Here is a 27,472-nt window from a genome sequence, read left to right as displayed (position 1 = left end):
GTAAATGAGTAATAACGGAAATCACGGCGGTGGGTGTAACGTTATCTGAGCGCGTCCTGATGCGGAGCTGCTCGCGTGCCTCTATTGTCTGCGTCCTGCGTCCCTCACGCGCTCTCAGAACAACACAAGCGCGAGCTAACGCCAATCGAGCGAAGCGTCCCGCTGCAGACACACACACACACACACACACACACACACACACACACACACACACAAATTCATTTGATTGCTTTCATTTGGATCTGAAAGACATTATAAAGAAAACAAGATCCACATACTCTGGGAAGTGTCTTTGGCAAGCTGACAGATCTTCAGTTCGTGGCTAACATACTTGTACAGGTTCTTCCATTTCTAATGCTCAACACATTAAGGATAAACAAAACGTCTCCATCTCCATATTTGCATGCTCCCTATGGTGACTGAAACAGAGCAGAATTTTTGCAAGCCTTTTTGCTTTCTTTTTTTTTGCTAAATGGCTTTAGTAAAACAGCCAACAGCGAGAAATATGCTCTTAAAATGGTAAATATAAAAGGAATATGTCAAAGTCATTTATATTTGGAAATCTTCCTGCTGCCAGCTGGTGGCGCTATGACTTTAACTGTGTTTTGGCATGTAGATTTCTTCAGTCCAGCACTTTTATCAACCATATGAAATTTGGTGGAGATTGAATATGGTACGTTCGAGTTAATATAAAGCATTACATGTCCTATTGTCAACAGGTGGCGCTATGGTTATAATTGAATGTGTTCAGGCCAGGACTCTTATCACACATGTGAAGTTTGTGGAAGATTGGAAATTTAATGCCTGAGTTAATTAAAACTAAAATTAAATTAGTTATAATGAATTATAACATCTTTTATTTCCCATGGCGAGACATCGAAATTTGTCACGGTTCCATGGACACGCCCTCTAACAAAAACTCAAGATTAAGATTTAGTCTAAGTTTTAATAATTAATTAATTTAACATCGCAAAGGGCTTTAGATTAGGTGTACAAAATTTGGTGATGTTTGGTGAGATAAAACAGTTAAAACGAATACTGTGAGATATTATTTCAATTTCTCATATTGAAATAGGACATTTAAAAATTACACATCAGTTTTTACTCTCAGGAGAAAGTCCTCCAAAATGTTCATCTTGTCAGAATTCATTGTCCATTTAACATATCCTTCTGTATTACATCTGCCCCTGTGAGAAAGCTTTTTTTTTTCTGTTGATACTTTTGAAAAAGTTTTTAATCAAGTGAATCCAAACATGGTCCTAAGATTTCCAGAAGAAATCAATTAGAAACATCTATTCTAGTCTTCCTTTGATTGCACTTTATTTTCACCATGAATATAGCCTTAGAAACTGGAATGGAGTTTAAAAGAAAAATTATTTCTCGTATTGATTTTCTGTTTTATTATACGTTTAAAATGTAATTTATTCCTGTGATTTAAAGCTGTATTTTCAGCATCGTTACTTCAGTCTTCAGTGTCACATGATCTTCAGAAATCATAATAATATGATTTATTATCAGTGTTGGAAACAGTTGTGCTGCTTCATGTTTTTTTTTTTTGTGATTTTTGGAAACTATTTTTTTTTCTGGATTATTTTATGAATCAAAAGTTAAAAAGAACAGCGTTTATTTAAAATTAGAATCGTTTCTAACTATATGAGTCTTTACTATCACTACATCCTTGATGAATAAAAGTAGTATTCATTACTTTCAAAGTCATTTACTGACTCAACTTTTGAACGGTAGAGTATATAGTAATACAAGGTTTCCGTTTTGAATAAGTGCTGTTTTTTTATTTCATATTCATAAAAGAAAAAAGTATCGGAGGTCCAAAAAAACATGAAGCAGGAGCATCCTGATCTGAAGACTGAAGATTCAGTTGTGATCACAGGAATAAATTACATTTTAATATATTACAATAGAAACTATTCTTTTAAAGTGCAATAAAATTTCACAAAATAACAGGGTTTTCTGTATTTTTTGAACAAATACAGCCTCGATGAGCACAAGAAACTTCTGTAAAAAATATAAAAAATATTACTGATCTCAGACTTTTGAATGGTAGTGTAATGATATACTATTTTGACATTTAAATGGGTGAAAATGTAAGTTTTATATATATATATATATATATATATATATATATATATATATATATATATATATATATATATATATATAATTTAAAATGATTTATTTACATATTTTTTTATACAAGTAATATAATAAAAAATATATATAAGACTTTTAATATAATTGCACACCAATGCTGCATTTATTTGATCAAAAATGCTGTAACAACAGTAATATTGTGAAAAAAGTGCTTTTCTGAAAACTGTCACCTCACAACATTTCAAAGCATAATGTCGTACCTTTCACTGCACTCGGTTTCATATTAAATAATCAATTAATACTTACTTACATTAGAAATGTAGTACTCTCTTACTTTTACTCAAGTAACGTACGTTTTACTTAAGTATAAGAAAGTACTACATTTGTAAAGTTCTTAAGTATTAAAGGCAAAAACAGAACAACAACGTTTGATTATATAATGTAGTGCAGTAAAAATGACATCATCTTGCTCTGAAATGTAGTGAAGTAGAAGTTTTACAAAGAAAACGCCCAGTGAATACCCATAGTTCAGTGCCCAGTCAGAGCAGGATGTGATGTCGTGTGTCCAGCAGATGTCAGTGAAGCCCAGAGGAGAGGAGCGAGGGAGGAACCGTCCAGATGTTCCCACAGGGAGGGAAACGTGTTTGTGTGTGTGAGAGAGACTCAGACTGACACCTGAGGCACTTGTTCAACACCAATCACGTTTACTCTTCAGTCCACAAACTAGGAAAAAACCTGTGTTATATGTTTCCTCTCACAATAGGAAGGTAAATCTTAGCCCTGAAGCATTGTGAATACAACAGGGAACGATATATAACACTTTTTTGTGTGTGTGTGTGTGTGTGTGAACTGTTGCTGACTTTGGGGAAAAACTGCTTGAGAGTGTGTGAGAACTCACTGAAAGACTCGCATGTCGAGGAACATTAAGAGCAGCTGCCAATCTGCATTTTTGGGGATTGCTACATGGGGGAAAGAACCTAATTTTAATTTTACACTCATCTGTTTGAGGTCATCTAGCGAGTCGTGCTGTAACTTCCCAGCCTGAGAGGCATTCTGAGAGAGTGTTTCGGTTATAAACCGTGATGAATGTTATTAAAATCCACTGGCTGAAGAATTGTGCAACGTTAGACGTCTTCGAGTCTCTGAAGCATGTTGTAGCCTGTTATGTAGATCTGTGTTGGGAATCAGTTTTCCATGTATTTTACAATCATGACAATGCTTGGGTTGTTTGGTGCAGGGTGAGGAAGCGTGGAGTCCAGACAGCGCCACCTGGTGTACAACAATGAGCCTGCAAGGACAATCCGAAGGTACTCCAACATCATTCGACTCTTGGATACTCTTTATTAAGCAATGGACTAATGCTAGCATGATTATTATACATGCAACAGCAAATCTATCCGTAGCATTTATTCGTTAGTTGCTGTTTTTATATATAAAAAATATATTAATTTATGCTACTGTTCACAGTTTTGGGAGTGGGTAAGATTTTTTTTATTTATTATGAAATTTATACTTTTATTCTGCGAGGTCAGAAAAAACGTAATCATAACAGACAGTGAAGACATTTATAATGTTCACAAATTTTTCCATTTTAAATGCTGTTCTTTTGAACTTTAAAGTAATCCGAGAATGAAAGAAAAAATATTATGTCTGTTTTCACAAAAAAATATGAAGTAGCACAACTGTTTTCAACATTGATAATAATCAGAAATGTTTCTTGAGCATCAAATCAGCATATTATTATGATTTCTGAAGGATCATGTGACCGTGAAGACTGGAGTCACTCTGAAATTTCAGCTTTGATCAGAGGAATGCATTATATTTGAAGTATATTAAAATAGAAAACTTTTTTTTTTAATTAATAATAGGCCTATTTAAAGTTATTACGGTTTTTAATATACTTTAAATCAAATAAAAGAAGCCTTCAAAAACTTTTACATTTAATTGTGGAAATTTACTGAACATTATAATGTGGTTGTGACTCTTAAATCCACTTGTTGCATCTAAAATAATTAATGATATTTGTTTTTATTGTTATTATTTAGAGTTTTGTAATTTAAACAATATAGAAATGTAATAAATATTGTTTATTTATCAGTTGATGGTCATTTTTTTTTTTTATCTATATGGAATCAGATTTGTGCCAAATAAAATGAATGCAACTTTTGTGAAAACAAACTAAAATATACATTGATAAATGAGAAAAACACTCTGAAAATAAAAACGATAAACTAAATAGCAAAAAAGTAACAGCATCTTCAAATAAAAAAGCAAACTGTTGCATTCTGCACAGGAATAACACTTGTTATATCTCAATTTATCTATTATATTAGTTACAACAAACTTACCTCAGGCTGCCTCGAATGTCCTGCCGAGGAGGATGTTGACGACGCTCTGTGAGCCTCCCGATTACTCATCTCGAATAAGCCTATACTTCTTCCGATGTGAAAAATATCCGTGTTTTATCATTAATGTTCTTTAATATCCTCTTATTACATCTCCCCACACGCACCCGCGCCACTAAAACACTACTTCCGGTTCAATGAGCCGCCGATCTAAACCTCACGAGCCAATCAGAGCGAGCTGCTGTTAAGCCCGCCCTCACGAGAGGTTTGTGTCAGGATGGCGAACGTAAATCTGCGAAGCGAAAACAAAAACTTGGAAAGCGAAAACACTGGCAGCGCATTCAAAACTGCGTTCAGCAAAAGTGAAGCTGAAAGAGAAATCGACAAAGAATGCAGATTATTTGAAGACGCTGTTATTTTTTTGCTATTTAGTGTTTTTCTCATTTATCAATGTATATTTTTTGTTCGTTTTCGCAAAAGTTGCGTTCGTTTTATTTGGCACAAATCTGATTCCATAGATCTATCAGTATCACCCAGAAATTGAATATTTGTGCATCCCTACATCAGAACTGACCCCTTTTACTTTATTTAATGATCCTAGTCTTATTGTGAACAATTATTGGTGCACGGTATTTCATAATAAAAGCTTTTGTTAAAAAATACCTAATTTGCTTCATTTCCTTTTCGGCTCACAACACCAAGCCCACTTATTTTTTTAACCACTCATCATATCAATACTTCATTTTCCTATCCGATCGAATCCTAAAGGATGAAGTGACAGCTGAACACAAAAGCAATGACCTAGGGCTGTGCAAAAAATCGAATGCGATTTTCATGCACATCTCATCAGTAAAAACGCTCCTTTAATTAGAAGTATTATCTCCAGCACGTGCGTTCAGATCATGGTTGCCAGGTTTTCACAACAAATCCTGCCCTGTTGCTTCTCAAAACTAGTCCAAAACTAATCGCGATTCCAGGAGGTTCCCAAATAAAAAAAAAATGCTTCCCGGGGTTAAAATATACGTTTTGTTTTTTGCCGTGGTTGTCTTGGTAAAATTGGCATTTTAGGGGCTAAATATCACGTTATTGGTATTGGGGTTGCTTCGAACCGCGGACATGAAAAACAACCGCAGACTTGGCTACACTGGTTCAGGTGGAGCGGCAGTTACTGCACAGAGCCGTAGTCTACCGACAACTAACACAAAATCGCTTTCAAAATCGACAAAGAATCGCCACCGATTTTAAAATCGATTTTGTGTAGATTGTCAGTGAATTACGGCTCTGTGTAGTAAATGCCAATTAATATTGCCAAGTCTGTGGCTGTTTTTCATGTCCGCGGGTCGAAGCGACAATACCAATAACGTGATATTTAGCCCCTAAAATGCAAACTTTAACAAGGCAACCATGCCATAAAACTTAAATTGTAATCCTGGAAAGCAATTTTTTATCGAGGAACCTCTTGGAAACGCTATTGGGCTAGTTTTGGACTAGTTTTGAGAAGCAACAGGGCAGGATTTGTTGTGAAAACCTGGCAACCCTGTTCTGAACACACGTGCTGGAGATATACTTCTAATTACATGTGCGTCTTTACTGATGAGATGTGCATGAAAATCGCATTTGATTTTTTGCACAGCCCTACAATGACCTTCAGCATTGGCTCAGCAAAGTCAACCTCATTACGGCCAATTTTGCACATTCAAAATATGTAATAATCCACTCGATTAAAGAGTTGCAGTGCAGTTTCTGCCTGTTTCTCTGGTCGTTCGCTCCACGAGTGGAAGCAATACATGATATAGACTTCTGTAAGTACATACCTGTCTCCTTCATCAACAATCTCACTTTTCGAACTTCCCATTGACTAGCTGCATAGTCTACATTCCTCAATGTCCTTCCGCCCCACTTTCCTCCCATGCCTGGAGAAGAATGAGGTTAGGGTGGAGTAGAGACAAAGACCAGAGAATTTAATGTGTTTGTGTGTCATCGCACTTATATGTGCGCGCCGAGCCGCCACACCATTCACGGAAAGTTCGCTTATGGGAAAAGACTATCCTAAATAATGTTTAAGCTCATGAAGGAAGCGTTCCGGGCAAACCCGATGATCTCCGTGCAGCCTGATGGGACGAGGGGGTGGGCCCTTTGCACCACTTTCCCAGGCTGTCGGTCAGGAAGGCTGGATTTTTTACACCGTAACCACCGTGTTGCTCTTTCCGGGGGAAATCCGAGACAAACATCAAGAAGTGGGAGGTGGGGGGGACAGGAAAACTGACCCTGGGAAGAAGGAGAGGCCAGGAGAAGAAAGGTGTTGGCCACACAGCATGAGAGAGCATTGCTTTCAGGGCTCCTCAAAGGAGCGTATACCTCCCCTCCGTTACCCCATTGTCACCGGCCTGTCCTGTCTCGCCCCCGTCTTCCTCCTCAAAAAGTGGCTCGTCTTCTCTGAGTTTTGTGGCCTGGAATCACTGCCCAAAATACAAAGGCCCAACACCTCACACACAACAATAGACTCCTCCTTTCTTTCCCTGTTACGCATATTAAATGTTAATTTTCAGGCTCTTTTTGCTCAATTCAAATGCGGTGTGAAGTATCCACATGTAACAATGGCTGACTGGGAAAAAAAGGGTCAAGGGGTGCATTACAATGGAAGTAAAATAGTTAAGCCTGTATCCCAGATTTAAAACTTGGTAAAGTCCCAGAGTGGCAGGAAAAGTGAATACAAAAACAAAACATTCATGCATTCCTGGCCTTATTAATGATTCACTGGTGCATTTTATTGAAGAAAAAAAATTATTTGCAACCGTTATCAAAAAGTAATGCCTTTCTTTTTCAGCTGTCATTACTGATTTTTCATCCAGTTTTCTACAACTATATAGAAACCACTCTTATGATCAAACCAGTGTGGTTTAATAGTTGAAATAAGTTCATTTTAAAGAAAGCTGAGTTGACAAGTTGACAACATTGAGTTGTGGTGCTTATGTGGGAAAAACCAGTTTGAGTCCAGCCTGCAACAACTGCTGTTACAATGTTGTTTGAAGCCTTGCATCAATGTAATGACCAGAGACCATTTTATACCATCAAATCAGGATTTATTTGTTGAATATTCTGAAATATGTCAGAATGAAGAAATAAAATGCGCTGTGGCTCAGAATGCAGTTCACATGAAATTGTATTATTTTTAGCGTCAAAATGGTTTGCAGAAGTAATGTAAGTTTAAAATCATTTTCTCATCTGGTTAAGTGGTTAAAAGAGGTATTCCTGTCTGAAACTCAAGCCATTGGCTGAGCCAACCTTATTACAAAATAATAAATATGTATTTTGATTAAATATGTTGTATAAAGAAATTAGTTCACACTGGGACCGTGAGCAGTCCACGTGCTCTTGACACTTTGAGCTGTGGTGCTCATGTGGGGAAAACTAGTTTGAGTCGGTTACGAAGTTTACATTCTCGGCTGACATTTCATCACCTTCCCTCCAACTACCTGTCCAATAGAGACCATTTTTATGAATATTCATAATTTTCTGATCAGGTTTTCCTTGTTGAATATTCTTAAACATGTAAGATGGGTTGCAATTGTGAATTTGTTTGTTTGTAATTTGTTTCACTTTTATGCCAGAGAGATCTGCAGAAATAATGTTGATTTTCAAACTTCTCCTCTTCTGCCATTAGTCCTGCCCCAAACTCACACCATTGCTTGAGCCAGTGTTTCAAAACAATTTCATTTGCAATTTCAAGTAAAGTAAGTTGGTTCATTTTTCTTCAAACAGTCCCTCATCTGTCAAACAGGCCAGATGCACTTGAGTGGATGAGCCTTTAAGTTACACATTAAAATATATCTTGATAAAAACCGATTTGAATTGGAAAAGGACAGAGAATAATGAGCTATGGCATTTTGAGCTGTGGTGCTGATATGGGAAGAAACAGTTTGAGCCCGGCCTGCAATGCTTTAATAAAAAGTTCTAAAGTTGCAAAATGCAATCCAGTCAGCGTGAGAATTTGTGAGGTGTAGTGAAAACAGGCTGTGTGTGACTGTGTGTAACCCTGCTGTCATGTGTGCTGCCCCAGGTGTTGACCTGCCTGCCCTGCAGGAGCACCTCTGCGGCCTGTGGAGCAGGAAAGAGCAGGAGCAGGTGAGAAACAGATGTGATTATACTCGAGCGGAGCGTGTGAGCGTCTCATTAGAGCTGAGATAAGATCACATGAGAGAGAGGCTTATTCAAACACTTTCTCAGAATCCCTGTACTCCTCCCCCAATTTCTTTAGGACATACTCAATAGTTTTCAAAGCCTCCTTCATTTCAGATGTGCTCCACCCTCCAGGTTTCAGTTGCTACTTCATCCCATATGAGGATAACTTAGACTTTAAATGCACTAATCAGAGTTGTAACTGTATTGAATTAAAATAATGATTGCAAATTGAGTTCTGTCATTTTAATTTATGGTATAACGTCTAGAATCACAGAAAATCATTTTAACTTGTCCACTCAGTTCAGTGGAATAGTTTTTTTTTTTAAAGGGACGTGTTAAAATGTTCTAGTTTAAATAGTCATTCCTCCGGTTGCACAGACAAGGCTTAAGGCTAGTCCCAGACTAAAATGCTTGTTTGAGCTGCCTCAACTGAAAATATCTTTCTCTGACATATCTTAAAATAAATTATGCACATATGTAACATTTCTTCTAAGGCATTTTTTTAAAAAGTTGCTTAAATGCCTTAGTTTAACTAAATTTCTTTATAATATTATGACAACATAATTGTTAATTGAGTTGAGTTGTAATTTTCTTAAGAAATAAATGCAGAATACAGAATATTAAGTAATATGTAAAATTTAAGTATTTTAAATGTATTAATACTTATATTAATCGATGCATATTTTATTATCTTATTGTATTCTATGTTTCAGCTGCGGCAGTTTTTAGCGAGCAGTTTCTCGCAGATGCAGGAGCCGTTGGCCGGTCTGCTGGACTTCCTGCAGGGCTGCTTTAGCGTCCAGAAGGGCAAGACCAGCACACTGCACCAGTTCATTCTCACAGAGTTCATGCGCTGGAGGACCAGGAATCCCCAGGCCAGTCTGAATGACCTGAGGGAAGAAGAGAGACAGCGTTTGCAGAAGAGAGCCCTGGGGCTCCTCACAGACTCTCATCCCGGGTACATGGACCCCCTGCTGGAGATTTATCAGCTGAGCTCACTGAAAACACCACTGCTGCTGGAACATGTGGACTTCCTGCATGACTGCTGCTGCTTCAAAGAGGTGAGGGGAAGTCGTCACCAGCTGAGGGACACTTTGACAATATGCACAAATCAGGGTTGGAAATTAACTTTGTTGTCCACCGGCCACTGTGGATGTTGGATTTCAAAATCTACCAGCCACTCAATGTTTTTACCAGCCACTTTCTTGTTTTTAACAGACAAAGTGTTACTGCATGTGAAAATTAATACTACAAGATCTACAATACTTAAGCAGTTTATTTAATTTCAAGTCTCAGTGAAATACTGACATTTTCTCTTTCAGTGAAGCTCAAAATCTATGCAGCTTACTAGGTTTTGAAACAGCTGACTCTTGCTGAAGCAGCTCATTCTCTCAGCTCCGCAGCCCAACCGGATGATACACTGCACTCAACTTTTTTTAATGCACTTAAACATTTTTGCGATATTCTAAACCATTTTTGTACGCATTAATAATGTTGTATTTAATTCCAAAGGAAAGAAAAGTCCCCTGTTCAACACTGTATCACTAAAAGAAATCTCTGCTTGCAAACTTTTACGCCGTCGACAAACGAACGCACAGCGTTTTTAATACATCGTTTTTACGTGTCTCGTCATGCCAGAGCTGTCAAACATGTGTAGCGATACAATGTTGTTTCTACATAACAACTTACTAGCCACAGAGCTAACTTCTGAAAAAGTACTTGAAAACTGGAAATAAAATGCATCCCCCGCACAGCAGTTATAGACACGTGACCGATAATACTGTTTGTTAGTTTGCTTATTATGACGTTAAAAACAATAAGATAAACACAAACTGTCCATATAATCTAAAATGTAGCAAAATGCTGGAGGAAAATGAACTTACCGGGGTCTGACAGAGACGTGACAGTATGCGGAAACTTGTGCGCGATAACAAATTCAACTTTTCCCGCGATCTTGTATATCATGACCGCGTGCTATAAAACGTACTGTAAATAACCAACAAATATATCACTCCGCCGGTGTACACACACCAGGGATGGAAATTTACTTTTTTGTCCACCAACAGCTATTTTTAATTACCCGCCACGGTGGCCGGTAGGTGAAGCGAGTTTACCCGCCACAACACAAATCACCTGGTGCTAATTTCCATTCCTGGCTCAAATACAGTGATGTAGAAAAAAAACAATAGTTACCAGTAGTAGAAAAATATAGTAATGTCAGTAATGGGCAAGATTTAATTATTTATTTAAATAAAATTAGTTTTATTTATGTTATTGTTTTGCTTTTTAGACAGAATTCTGAGTTTGAATATTCTAATTTCAAATATGTTTGTGCAAATTTTGAATAACTTGCAAAAAAAAATGTTATTTGCTATAATTAAATGCAGGAATCAAAACTATGTCTAGGTCACAAATCAATCAAACAGCAACAAATAAATAAATATATGTTGCTCATAAAAAAAAAAGACAATTACAGTTATTATTACAATTATGTATTGCTATTAACTTTCCTTTGTAACATTATTTTATGACAATTAAAGAACAAAATTGTTATCATTAAATGCAGGAATCAAAATTTAATTCAGGTCACATTGCACACCAAATAAAAAAAATGTATTAAAAATGTTGTTGTTCAGAAATTACAAAAAAAAAAATTATTATTTGCTACTAAAATTTGTCATTGTAATATTATTTCATGACAGTTACTTAATAAAAACATGAATCTACAATTGAGAATTTTACATACTCCAAGTAAAATTAGGCTGTTTAACCTGTTAAATGTCACCCTGAACCGTATACGGGACACCTACGTTGACTATACTATATTACAATCAAATCTAATCTAATCTTGACAAACTATATATCGTTGGAAAGGTCTAAGACTCCCAAATATATATTTTTCCAATATTTTTTGTTAAAATTTATGTAGGAAAAGTAATAGATTAATTTATGACAAGAGTGCACCCTCAGAAATCTACATTACAAAAGGAGCTTTGACCTTTGTTTAAAAAAAAGATTTCCTCATTGCCTTTTTCTCTATCACATTTTAGAAATCATTAGAAGTTATATATCACTTGAAAACATAAAATCTCTAAATTCATCCTTTAAAACCCATTTTAAAATCAGACATTGCATTACCATGTAAATGGCACATCAAAATCATGTTACAAAATGTTTTCAGTCATGAATTATAAAAATTTAGGTTTGTATAATGCACATTCAAGTCTATCTTCAAAAACGTGAGTGACAGTTAACAGGTTAATCCTTTTTTTTTTATTAATATGTATTACCTATTTTTTTAATTAAGAACTGATTTATTATTTTATTATGAATATGGAATATAATCAGCCTTTTCATTGACTAAAAATTTAAAATGCTTATTTTTTTATAAGCTGTAATGACATGAAATGCTGTATTTAATGACAGGCGTTGATGTTCAGTGTCAAAGTGGAACTGCAGAAGCATCTGGACATGGAGAAGGTCAGTTCACACAGCTTGAGGAGTAGCTAGTACTGTTTTAAGCTGCACCGTCTCATTTCGGCTGTCCTCTGTCTGTGCTGTTAGATGTGTGTTCCTCTCATTCTGCTGGACAAGCTGTCTCTGGCCGAGCTGTATGTGCGTGACCTTCCTGACCTGCAGCAGCGTCTGGTCTCACTGCTGGACTCCTGGTGCGAGCCCAACTTCAACATGCAGGCACTGCTCAGGTGACCATCCAAGCAAATGTGTTTATATTGAGATATGTGTGCTATATATCACATATCACAGTGTCTATTCACCCTGCCTTTGCATTATTTTAATCTCTTTATAGTTTTATGAACTTTTAGGGAGAATGTGACAAATGTTTTTAATTGCCAACAGTGTCACAATACAAAACCATTTTTTAAATTAGGCTTGTTTTTTAATGCAAAAATCTTTTGAACCAGGAAATTCAATTATTATTGAAACCTATAACTATTAATATCACAATTATATTAAAGCTGCGGTAGGTAACTTTTGATGCTCTCGCGGTTAATAAACAGAACTGCTTGTGTCTTGCGAAAGAACATCGTAGCCGGAACTGCTTCTCTCTGTTTATGTCTATGAAGAATCACAAAGGTACTGGGTTACTCCGCCGCGGTACCCCCGAAGCAATCTAAAATAGTTCGAATATAAACACTTATTATAGGTGCACCCTAGTGATTCAGGACAAGCTAAAAATACGGTTTGGAAAATGGATTCATGGTGTACTCGCTTATTATATACATTTCTCTACATTTTGAACACAAACAAAGCTCTGATTGGTTGTTTCTTACCGGGAGCGGTGTATTTCTGCAGATGGCAATAGGACCACTGGGAGGAGCCAGAGGAGCTTGATTTTTACACCGATTATCTGTCTCATATTCTACTGTCAGGACATAATGACAGGTTTAATAAATATGTAAAAATATTTTTTTACAAAAGTTCCCTACAGCACCTTTAAAGTATACTAACTTTTAATAATATGACTATTATTACATTACATTGTTATTAATAACATAATATACATTTCCCTCATATTCTCTCATTTTATAACATGCATTTAGCCATTATTTATCAGAGACATTTTCTTATGATAATGTTCAGATGCCTGATTTCAAATCAATATTAATACTATTATTTATTTTGTGATTCATGAATTTGTAAAAATAAAATAATAATCATCTGTTCTTTCATATAATGATCCAACTTCATGTAAATTTTAGTGTCTTGATGACCAATCTTTACATAAGAAAATGTTTACTTAATAATAAAACTACTACTACTAATAATATCAAAGGTGTGTTTTTTTTTCAGTTTATTTTTCATCCATCTTTTCTACAGTACACTTTATTGATGAGGTGTATTTCACTTGTGCAAAATTGTGTACAATTTATAAATATCATATTTAAATATTGATTAACTTATTATTATTATTATTATTATTATTAATAACAAAGTCTGTTCTTTCATATTATAAAACTCATGTATCCATAATTTATAATTTAATCATTTTCATCTTTTCTACTAAACGTTTTAAAGTTTTGATGCCTGATTCTGCAAAACTATGTATAATTAATAAACCTTGTGTAATGTGTATGCACTGTGTGGTTTCAGTCAGTACCCAAGCGTGGTTCTCTCGAAACATCAGACGGAGCAGATCCAGCCCAAGCTGCTCAGTAAACATGTGTTCAGACTCATGGAGAAGTTCTGCATTGATCCAGGTGTGTGAGCGTCTCACTGCACGGCTGTGTGTAGGTTCATCAGTGTGTGTGTGTGATGATTACACTGGTCTCGTGGGGTGTGTGTGTGCTACAGGTCTGTGCTCTAATTCTGTCTACAAGAGGAAGCTGGATTCACTGAGGTTTCTCATGTACAAAACCTTTGGCGAGGTGAGAACATTCCCTTCTTCACAGCCATTTTTTCACATTAGCCACAAATATGTGAAGGTGTCTTAGAAATCTACTCTTTGTATTGATGATAGATTCACTTCCGTAACTTAAAATATTTCAACTTGTGTAACTGTCGAGAAAGAATATGAAATAATAATCAGGCGTGAATGAATGTGAGTGAACATATCTTATTTTTTTTTTCTGTTTTTTTTTTCAAGGCAAGACTTATTTGTTTTTTACAAATATAATTAATTATACATATCGTTATGACTTTGGAGAGTCGCACCACTTGACGTTTTACAAACGTTGACTTAAAAAGTACAATTATTAGATATTTTAAGAGACTTATTGACCTTTGCACACAGTCATTAGGGTTTGCAAGGGTTCCCCTCCATGATGTCATTTCCTGTTTTATGGTTTTTATGTTTCATGTTGGTTGAACCACATGCCTTTGATTTTGTGGACAGGTTTTAAAAAAAATCAATAACATAAATACCACGAATAATAATTGGTAATAAAGGTTTAAATATAATGCTTAATTTAACATTATTAAGGTTAGTAATTAACTTTTTAAAATGAAATGTATTTTTTTAGATATTTATTATAAATCATTTATGTTGCTTATAATTTATAAATAATTAGTAAAGCATTTTTTTTTTCAAATGTTACTTTTTTTTTTGTAAAGAACCAATAATAAAATAAAATTACATTTTAATTTAATTTAATTTAATTTTAATTTAATTTAATTTAATTTAATTTAGAAGATTATGGCAAGCAAATAAATAAATCAGAAAAAAATATTTTTTCTTTATTATGACATGGCAGTTATTTTTTCCTGATAATATCAATGAATTAATAGATAGGAACAAATGTAACATCTATCTCTAAAATGACATGATGAACAATATAAAGCCACTTTGGTGGCAAAAAACGTGAACGTTGTTTTAGTTACTTATAAACCAATCAAATCTTGATTAACCAAATCACTTTCAGAAATCACATTACAGAGGTGAAAGTTTTAAGAACTGCACTGATATATCTACTTTTTTTTTATTTGACAGAAAAGCATGTCGGAAGAGAACTGGAGAGACCATGTTCAGGTAACACTTATTCTGTTTTATTAAACACCTAAACATTTTAACTGAGTTTTTAAAGAGTGTGTGTGTTGTGTTCTCAGGCCATGATTGAAGGCAATGCAGAGCTCCAGATTCAGTTGGTGCAGCTGTTGGTGAAACACTGCAGCCTCCAGACTGCTGCCCAGTGGGCTGCACATTACAACTTACCCAGAAACAGGCTTCCCCTAGGAGTCTGGGACAAAATTCAGAGCCTCTCCCGCAAGAACCAGCTGTAAGTATTCAATCAAATGCACACACACACACACACACACACACAAACAGACTTAAGAAACTATATTTGTGAAGTCCTCCCATAAATGATTTCCATTCCAATAATAATAATATTTACTGTAACCCTCACACAAACCTTCTGACACAAGTCTGTTTTTTACACTGCTTGCGAAGATACTTTAGCTTACAAGCCAAAGTACACACACAGCCATCAACCTCACAAGTTTATTTCTGTCATCTTGTCATAGAGAGATGTGTTTTGTGAGCGGTCCACCCGAATCTTGGACACCTCTTCAGTCTGATATGCAAAAATACTATCAGCTGCCTCTGCCCAGAGAAAACGTCCTCTTTGTAGAGTCATTAGATGAAGTTGAGCAGTGCAGAGAAGCTGTTTTAAAGGTAACCATTTGCTACTGTACCTTTAAGACCTCTGTTATGATTGGCTAACCTCTAAAGTATTGATGCAGTTTGAATTGTCACATAAATTTTAATTAGGATGTTTCCGGAGAACAAGGAAGACCTGTTTTGTATTAAAGGTCTTCTGTAACTGTCTCTCCCCATTCTTCATCAGTCTGGTTGTGTGGTGGGAATAGACATGGAATGGAGAGCCGGTTTTGGCACAGTATCCTCTCAGCGTGTGGCTCTGATCCAGCTGGCCGTACAGGAACGGGTGTTTCTGTTGGACCTTTGTGCTCACGCCATTAGCCACCACAGCTCCACAGTGAACTTCATCAGAGCTCTGTTGTCTGACAAGAACATCCTCAAACTGGGTAGGAAGCCTTAAAGCAAATGAAGCCACCGACTTTCTGGTGTTCTTCATATTTCTTGTGTTAGTACATTATTGGTTGGCTATCTGGAAAGACATGGTAATTCGGTCTTCTTTGGAAAGCATTGCTAGCTGTATGTGTGTATCTAGGTTATGGGATGTCTGGAGACTTACGAAGTCTGGTCAGCACGTGGCCGGAGCTCAGGGAAGAGCCAATTAAAATGGAAGGAGTTCTGGATCTGCTTCATGTTCATCAGGAGGTGCTGCTACAAATGACCCCCTAGCTAACCGTTGCTGATTGGATATTCCCAGCCATATTTTGATTTTAAAACCTATGTTGTTTCTTTAATACAATTGCCCTCTGTCCCCCCAGATTCAGCGGTGCTGGTTGGGAAACAAAGGGTGTCGGTCAGTGGAAGTGAGTGAGGGACCAGCGGAGAAGGGCCTCAGTTTGCTAGTGCAGCAGATATTAGGAAAACCACTGAACAAAACCGAGCAACTCTCCAACTGGGAACGCCGACCTCTCCGGACCAGCCAACTCCGCTATGCGGGTAACACACAATGCATGAGTAGTGGCATGACATTTTCAAACATTGTCTCAATCTCTTTTTGTGACGCTTTTTTTTTTTTAGCCACTGATGCGTACTGCCTGCTGGATGTCTACCTCATCCTCTCCCGGGACCCAAAGGCATTTGGTTTGCCAGAGGACCTCCGATCCATTCCCTCAGCCCAACTGGCCAAGAGCCGTGAGGAAAAGAAACCCAAAGAGAAGAACAAGCAGTCTAAAAGAAGAGAGGTCAGTCCATTGGTGTTTGACTGTGCTTTTTATGAGCCTTTAGTCCTGAAAATTGCTTTGTTGTCATAGTTACTCTCATAAAATTCAATATAAAAGGAGCTGAGAACATGTGGAGTTTTTATGGTGAAAAAAATTAAGGAGTCCAACTAAAAATGTGGCAAACATTCAAATTAGTTTATTTTTTGTGTGGTTTTTATGTCGTTAGTCACTTTGTGTATTATTAGATAATATATAATAATTTTCCCATTTATTTTATAATCTGTCGTTTAAAGCTGCTGCATATTTACTGCAGAATTTATCATTTACTTTAAAGAACCCATGGGAAATAATGAAGTTTTGTGACAGTCCCTGTAATACTGTTTGGCTTGGCCAAAATTTTCTCTTGATGCATTATAGTGGATCACAATCTTTAGAGCAATTTAGGTTCTAGAAAGGTCAAGTAATTTCATCTTCACCAATGATTTTGTAGTGTGTTTTTATCTTCAGGCTCGGCAGAAGTCAAATGAGCCCCACTCCATGGATGACTGTTTAAAGATGACTTCGGAGTATGAAGGGCCTACTATCACACCACCAGAGCTACGAGTGGTCTGTGATAACATGCTGCAGGGTCTGGGACGTTTTTTGCGCTGTCTGGGGGTGGATGTCAAGATGCTAGAAAACACAGATGACATAAAGTAGCAGCAGAGGTGAGACATCTGTCACCCGCTGTTGACATTTGACAACCATTTAGTTAAAGTTAAATTTTATTTTTATACTTAGTATGTCTTTATAAGATGGTCCTCAGCTGTCTCAGATCTAATTCAGATAGAATAAGTAACTAAAACTCGTAGTGGACCTCGATGGCATGTGGTGTCCCTCAGGGCTCTATCCTTGGACCTTTGATTTTTTCCTGTACATGCTCACACAACGCCAAAAAATGCCAAAAACAGAAATGTTAGGCTCCCAGATCTACATACGGTAGTGCTATCATCTGTCTACAGCCCCATAGGGTCTCCTACAGTTAAAGGCAGAGGTTATTGTATTTGGCTACAAAGAAATTTAAGGAAAATTCCTTATGAAGTTTAAAGACTTTATTGGTGTCCTCTTTTATATAAACCTCCGTATGAGTAGTTGTGTCAAAGCATAACTAAATAACTCTTATTATCTGAAAAAAATAGTAATGGAATTAATATATTAAGTAAGTAATGTACTAGCAGTCATGTTATGTTCTCTCCTGCAGCTGGCTCGTGCTGAAGGTCGTGTTATCCTCACCGCTGGTCAGCCCTATCAAACTGTAAGTGTGTGTTTGAGTTGAGAGACATGCAAACTCTGTGAGCTGTCTTGCATCCTACTGCCCACATAGGACATTTATCTTCATAGGCAGATCAATAGGTTTTAGTACAGAGCACCAGTCTGTTTACCAAAAACCTGTCCAGTGACTTGGTGTGTGTCTATGTGTATAGTTACGCTCACAGGTCGGTGAGGGCCGTTGCCTGACTCTGGACTGCTCAGAAAAGGCACGTGACCAGGCGGTGCACGTTCTCAGACATTTCCACGTCCACCTCACCCCTGCAGACATTTTCAGTAGATGCCAGGTCAGTTGTGCATGCCTGTAAACAAGCACATGTGTGCATCTCTTGCACGTGTTCTCACCAGAACAGAAACCGTGTCCTCTTTAAAAGAAATGCTCTTATCAATTTTATCAATATTAAAAGGAAAGAAAAAAAGTAAACCTTCTTTCTTGACCTCTTGATCTTCTACCACAAAAAGTTGCAATGACATTGCAAGCAAACATGAGGAACCTTTAGAGGAGTGGAACAGCCACACACAAAATAATAGAAGAAGGTTTGTTTTTAAAGCTCTTACAGGATAACAAACCAGTGTTTTGCGTCATGAATTCTGTCCGTCAGTATGACATGCAAGTGTCATTTTGGAATTGCATTGTGACTTTAAATTGAATAGTGAGATACAGTACCTAAACATTTGCACTGAAGTACACCCTGTCTTAAAACATTTGTGTCTTCTCTTCAGACATAAGAGTTGTGTGTCCGGAAGGAAGCTCAAGGAGATAGAGGGCTTCTCCGGTGACACTTCTCCTGTGAATCATTGGCTTGATGTTCAACTGCTGTTTTCAGTAGAACATGTGCAGGAGGAACTTTCTTCAGGCATTTCCTGATGATCGGAATTCAGACAATGGATGTAGATAAGGAAATAAGCATTTACCAGTGGGATATAGACATAACATGAGACAAACAGAAAGAAAGGGTAAAGACAAAAAAGTACCTAGTCATCATTAGCACTGATATGGTTATTAGGATGTCAGTAGATCGTTGGTAGTTCATGTCAAAAGGTTTTCTATTATAGGCTAAAAAAATCATAAGTGAGATCACTTTGAAACACCACATCACATCACACCTTTGTCCAGAAAACCACATGGCATGTAGTGTCCCTCAGGGTTTGGTCATTGGACCTTTGTTATTTAATCTGTATATGCCCAAAACAAGGCTAAATATTGCAACATAACAGAAGAGTATACCATGGGTAGACAGCCATATCCACAGAGCACTGTTGTTGCTAGGATATTCATAGTGGTAGCTTAATGGGCCGTTGGCTAAACGTCTGATGCACATGGGACACAAAAGTGGAAACACTTCAGCAGTGTCGAAGTCGTCATGGGATTGGTTGAATTCTCTTGGATTTTCACGAGACTTGTGTGTCTCGTTCTTTAACGTTTCGCCTGGAAACAATGATACCGTGTCACCAAACCACTCACGAAAGAAGAAAGCAAGTGCTTACAACTGTGATGACGAGTGCTTATCAGGATTAAATAAAAGCAGGATTTTCAAAATTATGTGAAATATTTAAAGCTCTTGGCATTTATTTTTCTTTTAAATACGTCCTAGAGTTAAATACACCAGTCTGTTATTGTGGTGACATTTCCACACCTCGAAACATGATTGGTTGTTTGACATGGCGGTCAAACGGCCTCATGGGCAAGCCTTGGCCAACGAAAGCTGCCATGAATTCCAGACCTTCAGTCTGAAAGTCTGGCTACGCGAGACTAGTGGTTGCTGGCTAATTGCTTACTAGTTAAAGTAAAAAAATTTCTGTGGTAGGCTAAAATCATAAGAGAGATTGCTTTGAAACATTACAACACACTTCTCTCCACAAAACCACATAGCATGTTGTGTCCCTCAGGGCTCTGTCATTGGACCTTTGCTGTTTAAAGGGGGGGTGAAATGCTATTTCATGCATACTGAGTTTTTTACACTGTTAAAGAGTTGGATTCCCATGCTAAACATGGACAAAGTTTCAAAAATTAAGTTGTACATTTGAAGGAGTATTTCTGTTCCAAAAATACTCCTTCCGGTTTGTCACAAGTTTCGGAAAGTTTTTTTCGAGTATGGCTCTGTGTGACATTAGATGGAGCGGAATTTCCTTATATGGGTCCTGAGGGCACTTCTGCCGGAAGAGCGTGCGCTCCCGTATAGCAGAGCACTGAGAGCACAACAGACTTCACTGATCAGAGCGAGAGCGTTGCGAAATGTCACAAAAGGAGTGTGTTTTTGGTTGCCAGGGCAAGACAACCCTGCACAGATTACCAAAAGAGAAACCGCATTAAGGGACCAGTGGATGGAGTTTATTTTTACAGAGCATCAACGGAGTTGTGCAAGTGTTTGTGTTTGTTCCCTGCATTTCGAAGATGCTTGTTTTACAAACAAGGCCCAGTTTGACGACGGATTTGCGTATCGTTTATTTCTTAAGGGTGATGCAATCCCAACGAAAAAGGGTCACGATCGTGTGTTGGAACCGCAGGCGGTGAGTAAAACTGCTTAAAATATCTCTGCTTCCTTGTTAGTGCTTCCGCCTCCCATGCCGGAGACCCGGGTTCGAGCCCCGTTGCTGCTGCTGCTCTCGTTCAGTTTCAGCCTCGGGATCTGATTCTGGATAATAAATAAACGGCTGAATCTGACTGTTAGCCATGGTTTATTTTGGATGTTTTTTTCCTCATGGTAATGTCACAGCTTCCAAACGCTTTCAACGCAAAAGCCTACTGGCGCTCATGATTCTTTAGCTCCGCCCACACATCACGCCTCCAGCCGGTCGTGTTTTTTCGGGAAAAATCGTTACAGACTATCTTTCTCTTATGAATATAATAAAACTAAAGACTTTTTGGATTTATGAAGGATGCAGTACTACTCTATAGGTACTCAAGATTAACAGGAGATTGATTGAAAACGAGCATTTCACCCCCCCTTTAACAAGGCTAAATAATGCAAGATAATAAAAGAGCATACTACAGGTAGGCAGCCAGATCTTGCTAGCGCTTTTGTTACTAGGATATTCTTGGTGGTTACTGGTTTATAGCTTAGATTGCTTAGAAATGTCACAATAAAACTATTCTCAGAAAACCACATGATTTAAGGTATCAATCATGTCCATAGCACAAACAGGATGTTATAATGTTGAAATTTAATAAATGTGGTTAGAGGATTGTGAGAAATAAGATCTTTAGTAAAAGTGATGCTTTCTCTAGTACTGTTAAAAAACAACGTAATACCAATAAGATGGTTTGTGGGATGGGGTGAATAAGTGGAAGGTGGAAGGTTGATGGGAAAGGAGCCTGTGATAAGAGAGAGCCCTGCAAGTAAAAACAGGCAGAAAGATGTAGTGAGAGATAACAGAGGCAAAAAAAATCAGTCAGAGAGCGATGGAGGCAGATATGTGCTCGACTCATTCCTGCTGTAATACCTGATCTCCATAGAGCTGTACCTACGGCTCCATTGCAGGTCTACAGTTGTTTACTACCTGTGAATGTAGGATTCAAGAGCACCGTAAATATGGGTTAGCATTGCTAGTAAGATTGGTTTAATGTCTTCGAAAGAAGTCTTTTATGCTCGCCAAGGTTGCATTAATTTGATCAAAATATGAAATTTAAAAATACAACTTAAAATAACTCTCTTGTATTTGAATATATTTAAAAATGTGATTTATTCCTGTGATGGTAAATCTGAATTTTCAGCAAGTCTTCTGTGTCTCATATTTAAGACTTTACACTATAAGCATATGTTTATAAGTATTTTGTTTTTGTTATCCAGTTACCAGATAGACTATGCAATCTCCTTAGGGTTATTAAAGGGTTAATTAACACACAAATAGAAAATGTGTAATTTACTAATGTCAAATTTTGTTCTAATGTCATCACAAACTTGTGACTTCCTTTGTTCCATGAAAAACAAAGGGAGATGTTTAGCATTGTTAACACTGCTTTTTCTATATATGGATTACAGTTACAGTTCCATAAATAAATAAATAAGTAAGTCATATGACTTGTGTATTCTTCTGAAACCATACAGTTTTTGTAATTCACAAAGAATATTGCCTTTTTGCCAAAGCTCTAAAATTGTATTTGCATTTGCATATTCAAACATGAAAAATCAGAACTAATTTAATTTTATCAGAGGCAAAAAAGTGATGCAGCGAGTTTGAATATGCAAATGGGACTGAATGGGATTTGAGAGCTGTTTTCAATAAATGATGATCTAAGATTTCGGTCTGATCCTAATGTAGACTTGCATGGTTTTGAAAGACTGAACATAGCTCACAAGTCAAATTGACTTATTTTATGGTACTTTTATGGTTCCATTTGTTAATGTTTGGAGCTCAACATTTCCCCATGCACTTTCATTGTTAAAGGGGGGGGGGGGGAGTGAAATGCTCGTTTTCACTCAATATCCTGTTAATCTTGAGTACATATAGAGTAGTACTGCATCCTTCATAAATCCAAAAAGTCTTTAGTTTTATTATATTCATAAGAGAAAGATAGTCTGTACCGATTTTTCCCGGAAAAACACGACCGGCTGGAGGCGTGACGTGTGGGCGGAGCTAAAAAATCACGAGCACGAGTAGGCTTTTGCGTTGAGAGCATGTGGAAGCTGTGACATTACCGTGAGGGAAAACCCATCATCCAAAACAAACCATGGCTTACAGTCAGATTCAGCCGTTTATTTATGATCCAGAATCAGATCCCGAGGCTGAAACTGAACGAGAGCAGCAGCAGTAACGACTCGCTCCGAGCGGGGCTCGAACCCGGGTCTCTGGCATGGGAGGGGACGCACTAACAAGGAGGCAGAAATATTTGAAGCAGTTTTACTCACCGCCTGCGGTTCCAACACACGATCGTGACCCTTTTTCCTTGGGATTGCATCATCCTTAAGAAATAAACGATACGCAAATCCGTCGTCAAACTGGGCCTTGTTTGTAAAACAAGCATCTTCGAAATGCAGGGAACAAACACAAACACTTGCACAACTCCGTTGATGCTCTGTAAAAATAAACTCCATTCACTGGTCCCTTAATGCTGTTTTTTTTTTTTGGTAATCTGTGCAGGGTTGTCTTGCCCTGGCAACCAAAACACACTCCTTTTGTGACATTTCGCGACGCTCTCGCTCTGATCAGTGAAGTCTGTTGTGCTCTCAGTGCTCTGCTATATGGGAGCGCGCACTCTTCCGGCAGAAGTGCGTCAGGACCCATATAAGGAAATTCCGTTCCATCTAATGTCACACAGAGCCATACTCGAAAAAAAACTTTACGAAACTTGTGACAAACCGGAAGGAATATTTTGGGAACAAAAATACTCATTCAAATGTACGACTTAATTTGTAAAAAACTCAGTATGCATGAAATAGCATTTCACCCCCCCTTTAAGAAAAAATCTGCATGGGGGAAGCAGTCATGTGGGTTTGGAACAACGTGAGAATGATGATTAAAATTTTAATTCTCTATGAACTATACCTTTACTAATACTTAATACTTGTCACGGCCTAGTATTGTTTATGTCATAACGGTTAAGCTGTTGATGCGACATCCTAAAACTCATTGACTGCGCAATTCTTCATGTATCATATGACACACACCTCATAACAGTCAAAACCGTTTCTACCACACCAAGTTCACACCTATAGCCAGCGAGGAAAGGAGAGCACAGAGATCTAGTCTGGACGTGGATCGTCTGAGCTCCACATGGGTGGTAGTTTCCTCAAATGTGTCAATTATATGGCCACCTACCTTTCCTGAGCGGGTGGCCGTCGGCTCCCATCCTGATCTGTCACATTCCACCATTTGTTGCCTGAGGTTTCATCCACCTCCACGTGTTTGCTGAACAAAATGTACCAACAAATTGTGCTAGAAAGTAGAACGACAGGGTTTTTATGGTCTGAATGAGATACACACATTGGAATGTGATGGCGAGGTTGAAATAAAGCCGGTATGATGGCAGGAAAGTGGAAGGGGGGTTTTGGAGGTGCACCTCGGGGCTGGTATGTGGAAGCCCACCCATGCTAAGTTAACCCTTTTGTTATCTGATTGTCAAGTCCTTTGATTAACAGTGACTTGCCCCTCGGCTCTTTGTGAGACATTCCTGGAGCCCTCTGTGTGGCCCATTGATACTCATTGCCAATCATTAACCTCTCCCCTGCCCATCCCGCCATAATCCCCTCTCTTTCTCTGTCTCTCAGTCTATCTTTCTTTTTCTTTCTCCCTCTCTGCTTTATCAATGCCTCTTCCTGTGAATTCCTCTCGGTCCACAACAGAATTAAGTCAGGATCAGGGCTAAGCTGAGTTCAAAATGTGTGTCAGCACAGCATCTAGAGCACTAAATGGATAAGATATCTGACTCAATCTGGTAAATGTTTTCTATTCAGTTACATATTCATCAGATTGATTTAACACTTTTAATACAGACATACAGTTCCAGTAAGAAGTTTGAACACACCTACTTATTCTTTGACTGTTTCTCACATTTTAGAATCATAGTGAAGTTATCAAAACTATGAAATAACACGAATAAAAGGACCAGTGTTTTGTAGTGACCAAGAAACATGTTAAATAAATTAAATGTTATGGAAGCAACCATATATATATATATATATATATAAGTGGGCATAGACAATTTTTTTTAATCTAGATTAATCTCACTGTGATCTTGAAATTGATCTAAATTAATCTAGATTAAAATGGCTCATTCGAATTCTGCCGAAGACATACGTAAAGCACACGGAGAAGACGGGGCCCCGGTGAAGGTTGTACCAGTGGGCCCTGTTTGAAATTGTTTAATTTATATGTTCGTTTATTTGTTTTATTTACACAATGTTTAAGTTTTTTTCAAGTTTGTTGGTGTCAAGGTACAGAAACCGAATAATTAAATGTAAAATAGCACTGGATAGTCTTCAACATTTCTCACATTATTACAGTTTATTTGATATATATATATCAGAAATTATTTCAGGTTACTGAATAATTTTTGGTTTGACTGTTAAAACTACAAAGTAATTCAGTCAAGAGCAGTGAGTGATTTTCATTTTCTTGGATTAACAGGCGCGGTCACTTTAAGAGACGATGAACGCATCCAATACAAAACACATCCCATTTTTTTCGAGCATAATTTCCAAGGCGTATATTTTGACATATTTTGTATGTATTTATCAGCACAAGAGCAAAATAAGCAAATTCGGTGTTCAAGTGTTTTGAGACGCCTTTCTCTGCGTGAGCCCTGAACACCAGAACACCGCGAGTACTGAATTGGGCTCTTTGGCATCTTTTTTTTGTTCAAACTGTGATTTGTATTTGTTCGTTCAGGTGCAGGAGGGACTTCGAGGAGAACTTCGCAGAAGAGAGCTCGATTCAGTGTCCGTGATACGCATCTCTCTCTCGTGCGCACCGAACACAGTGAGCGAGTAACCAGCTACTCTGTTCAGCTTTTACGCGTCTTGTGTTTGGATGCTTTAATGTTTAAATCGACAAGCTGTAAGGCTCAAAAAGACGTGAGAAAGATAAGCTTTCCTGAGCATCTTTTTAGGCTGGCCTCAGCCAGTTGGTTATATAAAATATCAAGGTGAAAGTCATCATAGCTTGCTTAGTATAGACCCAGCTCCCAACCCAACTTTGAGAATAGATTAATGGCGATATTTTTTTAATCGCCCGATAAGAGTCTCGCGTTAACACTGATAACGGCCCACCACTAGTGTGTGTGTGTATATATATATATATATATATACATACATCCGCGATAAAAAATAGAGGTGAAAGTCATCATAGCTCTCAACCCAACTTTGAGAATACACACACACACACACACATTCGTATGTAATATATAGAAATAGATTATTTTATGTTATATAAATTTATATCCTACCATTCATAAGTCTGGGGTGACTATGATTTTTTTCCTCACAAAATAATCAAGTATGTGTTAAATTGATCAGGCGACAGTAAAATATGTTTTTAATGCTACAAAAATTTGTATTTCAAATAAACACTGTTCACGAATATCTGGAAGCCCTAAGCAGTAGAGAACAGTTAAAGATCTCTCAGCCTTCTTTAGGACGGCTTTTCTACTCAAGGAAAGCGTTTTGTATATATTTATTTAAAGTTCAGCATCCACTACTGATATTGTTAGGGTATTCTGGGTAATTATAAATCAGTAGAGCCCAACACTCAAGTGTTCATGATATTCCCATATTGTCCTATAATATAGTTTGAATCCTTTCGTCACTAAAATTAGAAGCAATAATAACAGTGACACTTGCTTCAGCAAGAATCACTAATTATTTTGCTCAAATGGTTATGATTTCTCGAACTCAACACCATGTTCTTCATATCTCGTACCACTCCTATGTCTGGTATCCAGTAATACAGTAAAAATCCTGACACATTACCATGTTACTGCTATCATTCCCTCTCATACCATTCCATTGGCCTCGCAGGGCCAATACTTGATCCCTGCCACTTCTCTGAGAAACTCTCCACAAGTGTGCATTCGCTGATGTGGCATCCAAACCACGGAGACAGACTTTCTAGGTTTACTCAATGAGCTTCATAAAGCAGCATCAGATGACTAGCGACCCTTTTTTTTTTTAGACATGAGACTAAGCAGGATCTCTGTATTGCAGACGCTGCCGTTGCACTAGCGCAGGAGTTCCCACGATATGGTGGAGGGGATGTTTTGGGGGGTGAACAGGAACCGAAACAACGTGAGAAGATATAAGGAGAGAGAGGAAGAGAAAGAGCGAGAGGGTTTTTGAAAGTGTTGTCTGCCTCTTTGATCTGCAGAAGGCTGAGAAAAAGGGAAGAAAATGAAAAGACAGGAGAACTTTGAGGTTCTACTGCAGCAGAGCACGTGTGCAAAACACTCTTGGCTGGTTGATCATATTTCGTTGGCACGTTTGACCCCATTGTTTTATTTGCAGTCTAAACTTTAAGCAGCACTTGATTAAAGTCACATGAAATCAAAATGAACACGATTTAATGTCTTTAAGGGACAGTTCACCCAAAAAGAGCAGTTCTGTTATCATACTCTGTTCCTGTATGAGTGTCTTTGATTTGTGGAACGCAAAAGATATTCAGAAGAATGTTCAAGCTGCTCTTGCATACAGTGAAAGTAAGTGGTGACTGCAGCTGTCGTGCTAGATTTTCTGATTATAAATATTTTTTTAAATTATATATATTTTTTTTAAGTATTTAAACATTTTTGTTTGTTCCTCACATAGATCTGCCATTTCAGA

The 27,472-nt window shown here is 37.5% G+C and overlaps 1 pseudogene; it reads left to right on the top strand.

Annotated features, from left to right (window-relative positions):
- LOC113109666 (exonuclease mut-7 homolog) overlaps positions 1–27,472 on the top strand; it is a 55,772-nt pseudogene that overhangs the window by 548 nt on the left and 27,752 nt on the right.

Source organism: Carassius auratus, chromosome 10 (genome assembly GCF_003368295.1).
Source record: "Carassius auratus strain Wakin chromosome 10, ASM336829v1, whole genome shotgun sequence".
In the NCBI taxonomy this organism is placed as follows: domain Eukaryota; kingdom Metazoa; phylum Chordata; class Actinopteri; order Cypriniformes; family Cyprinidae; genus Carassius; species Carassius auratus.
This window is presented reverse-complemented; position numbering and strand designations above follow the sequence as displayed.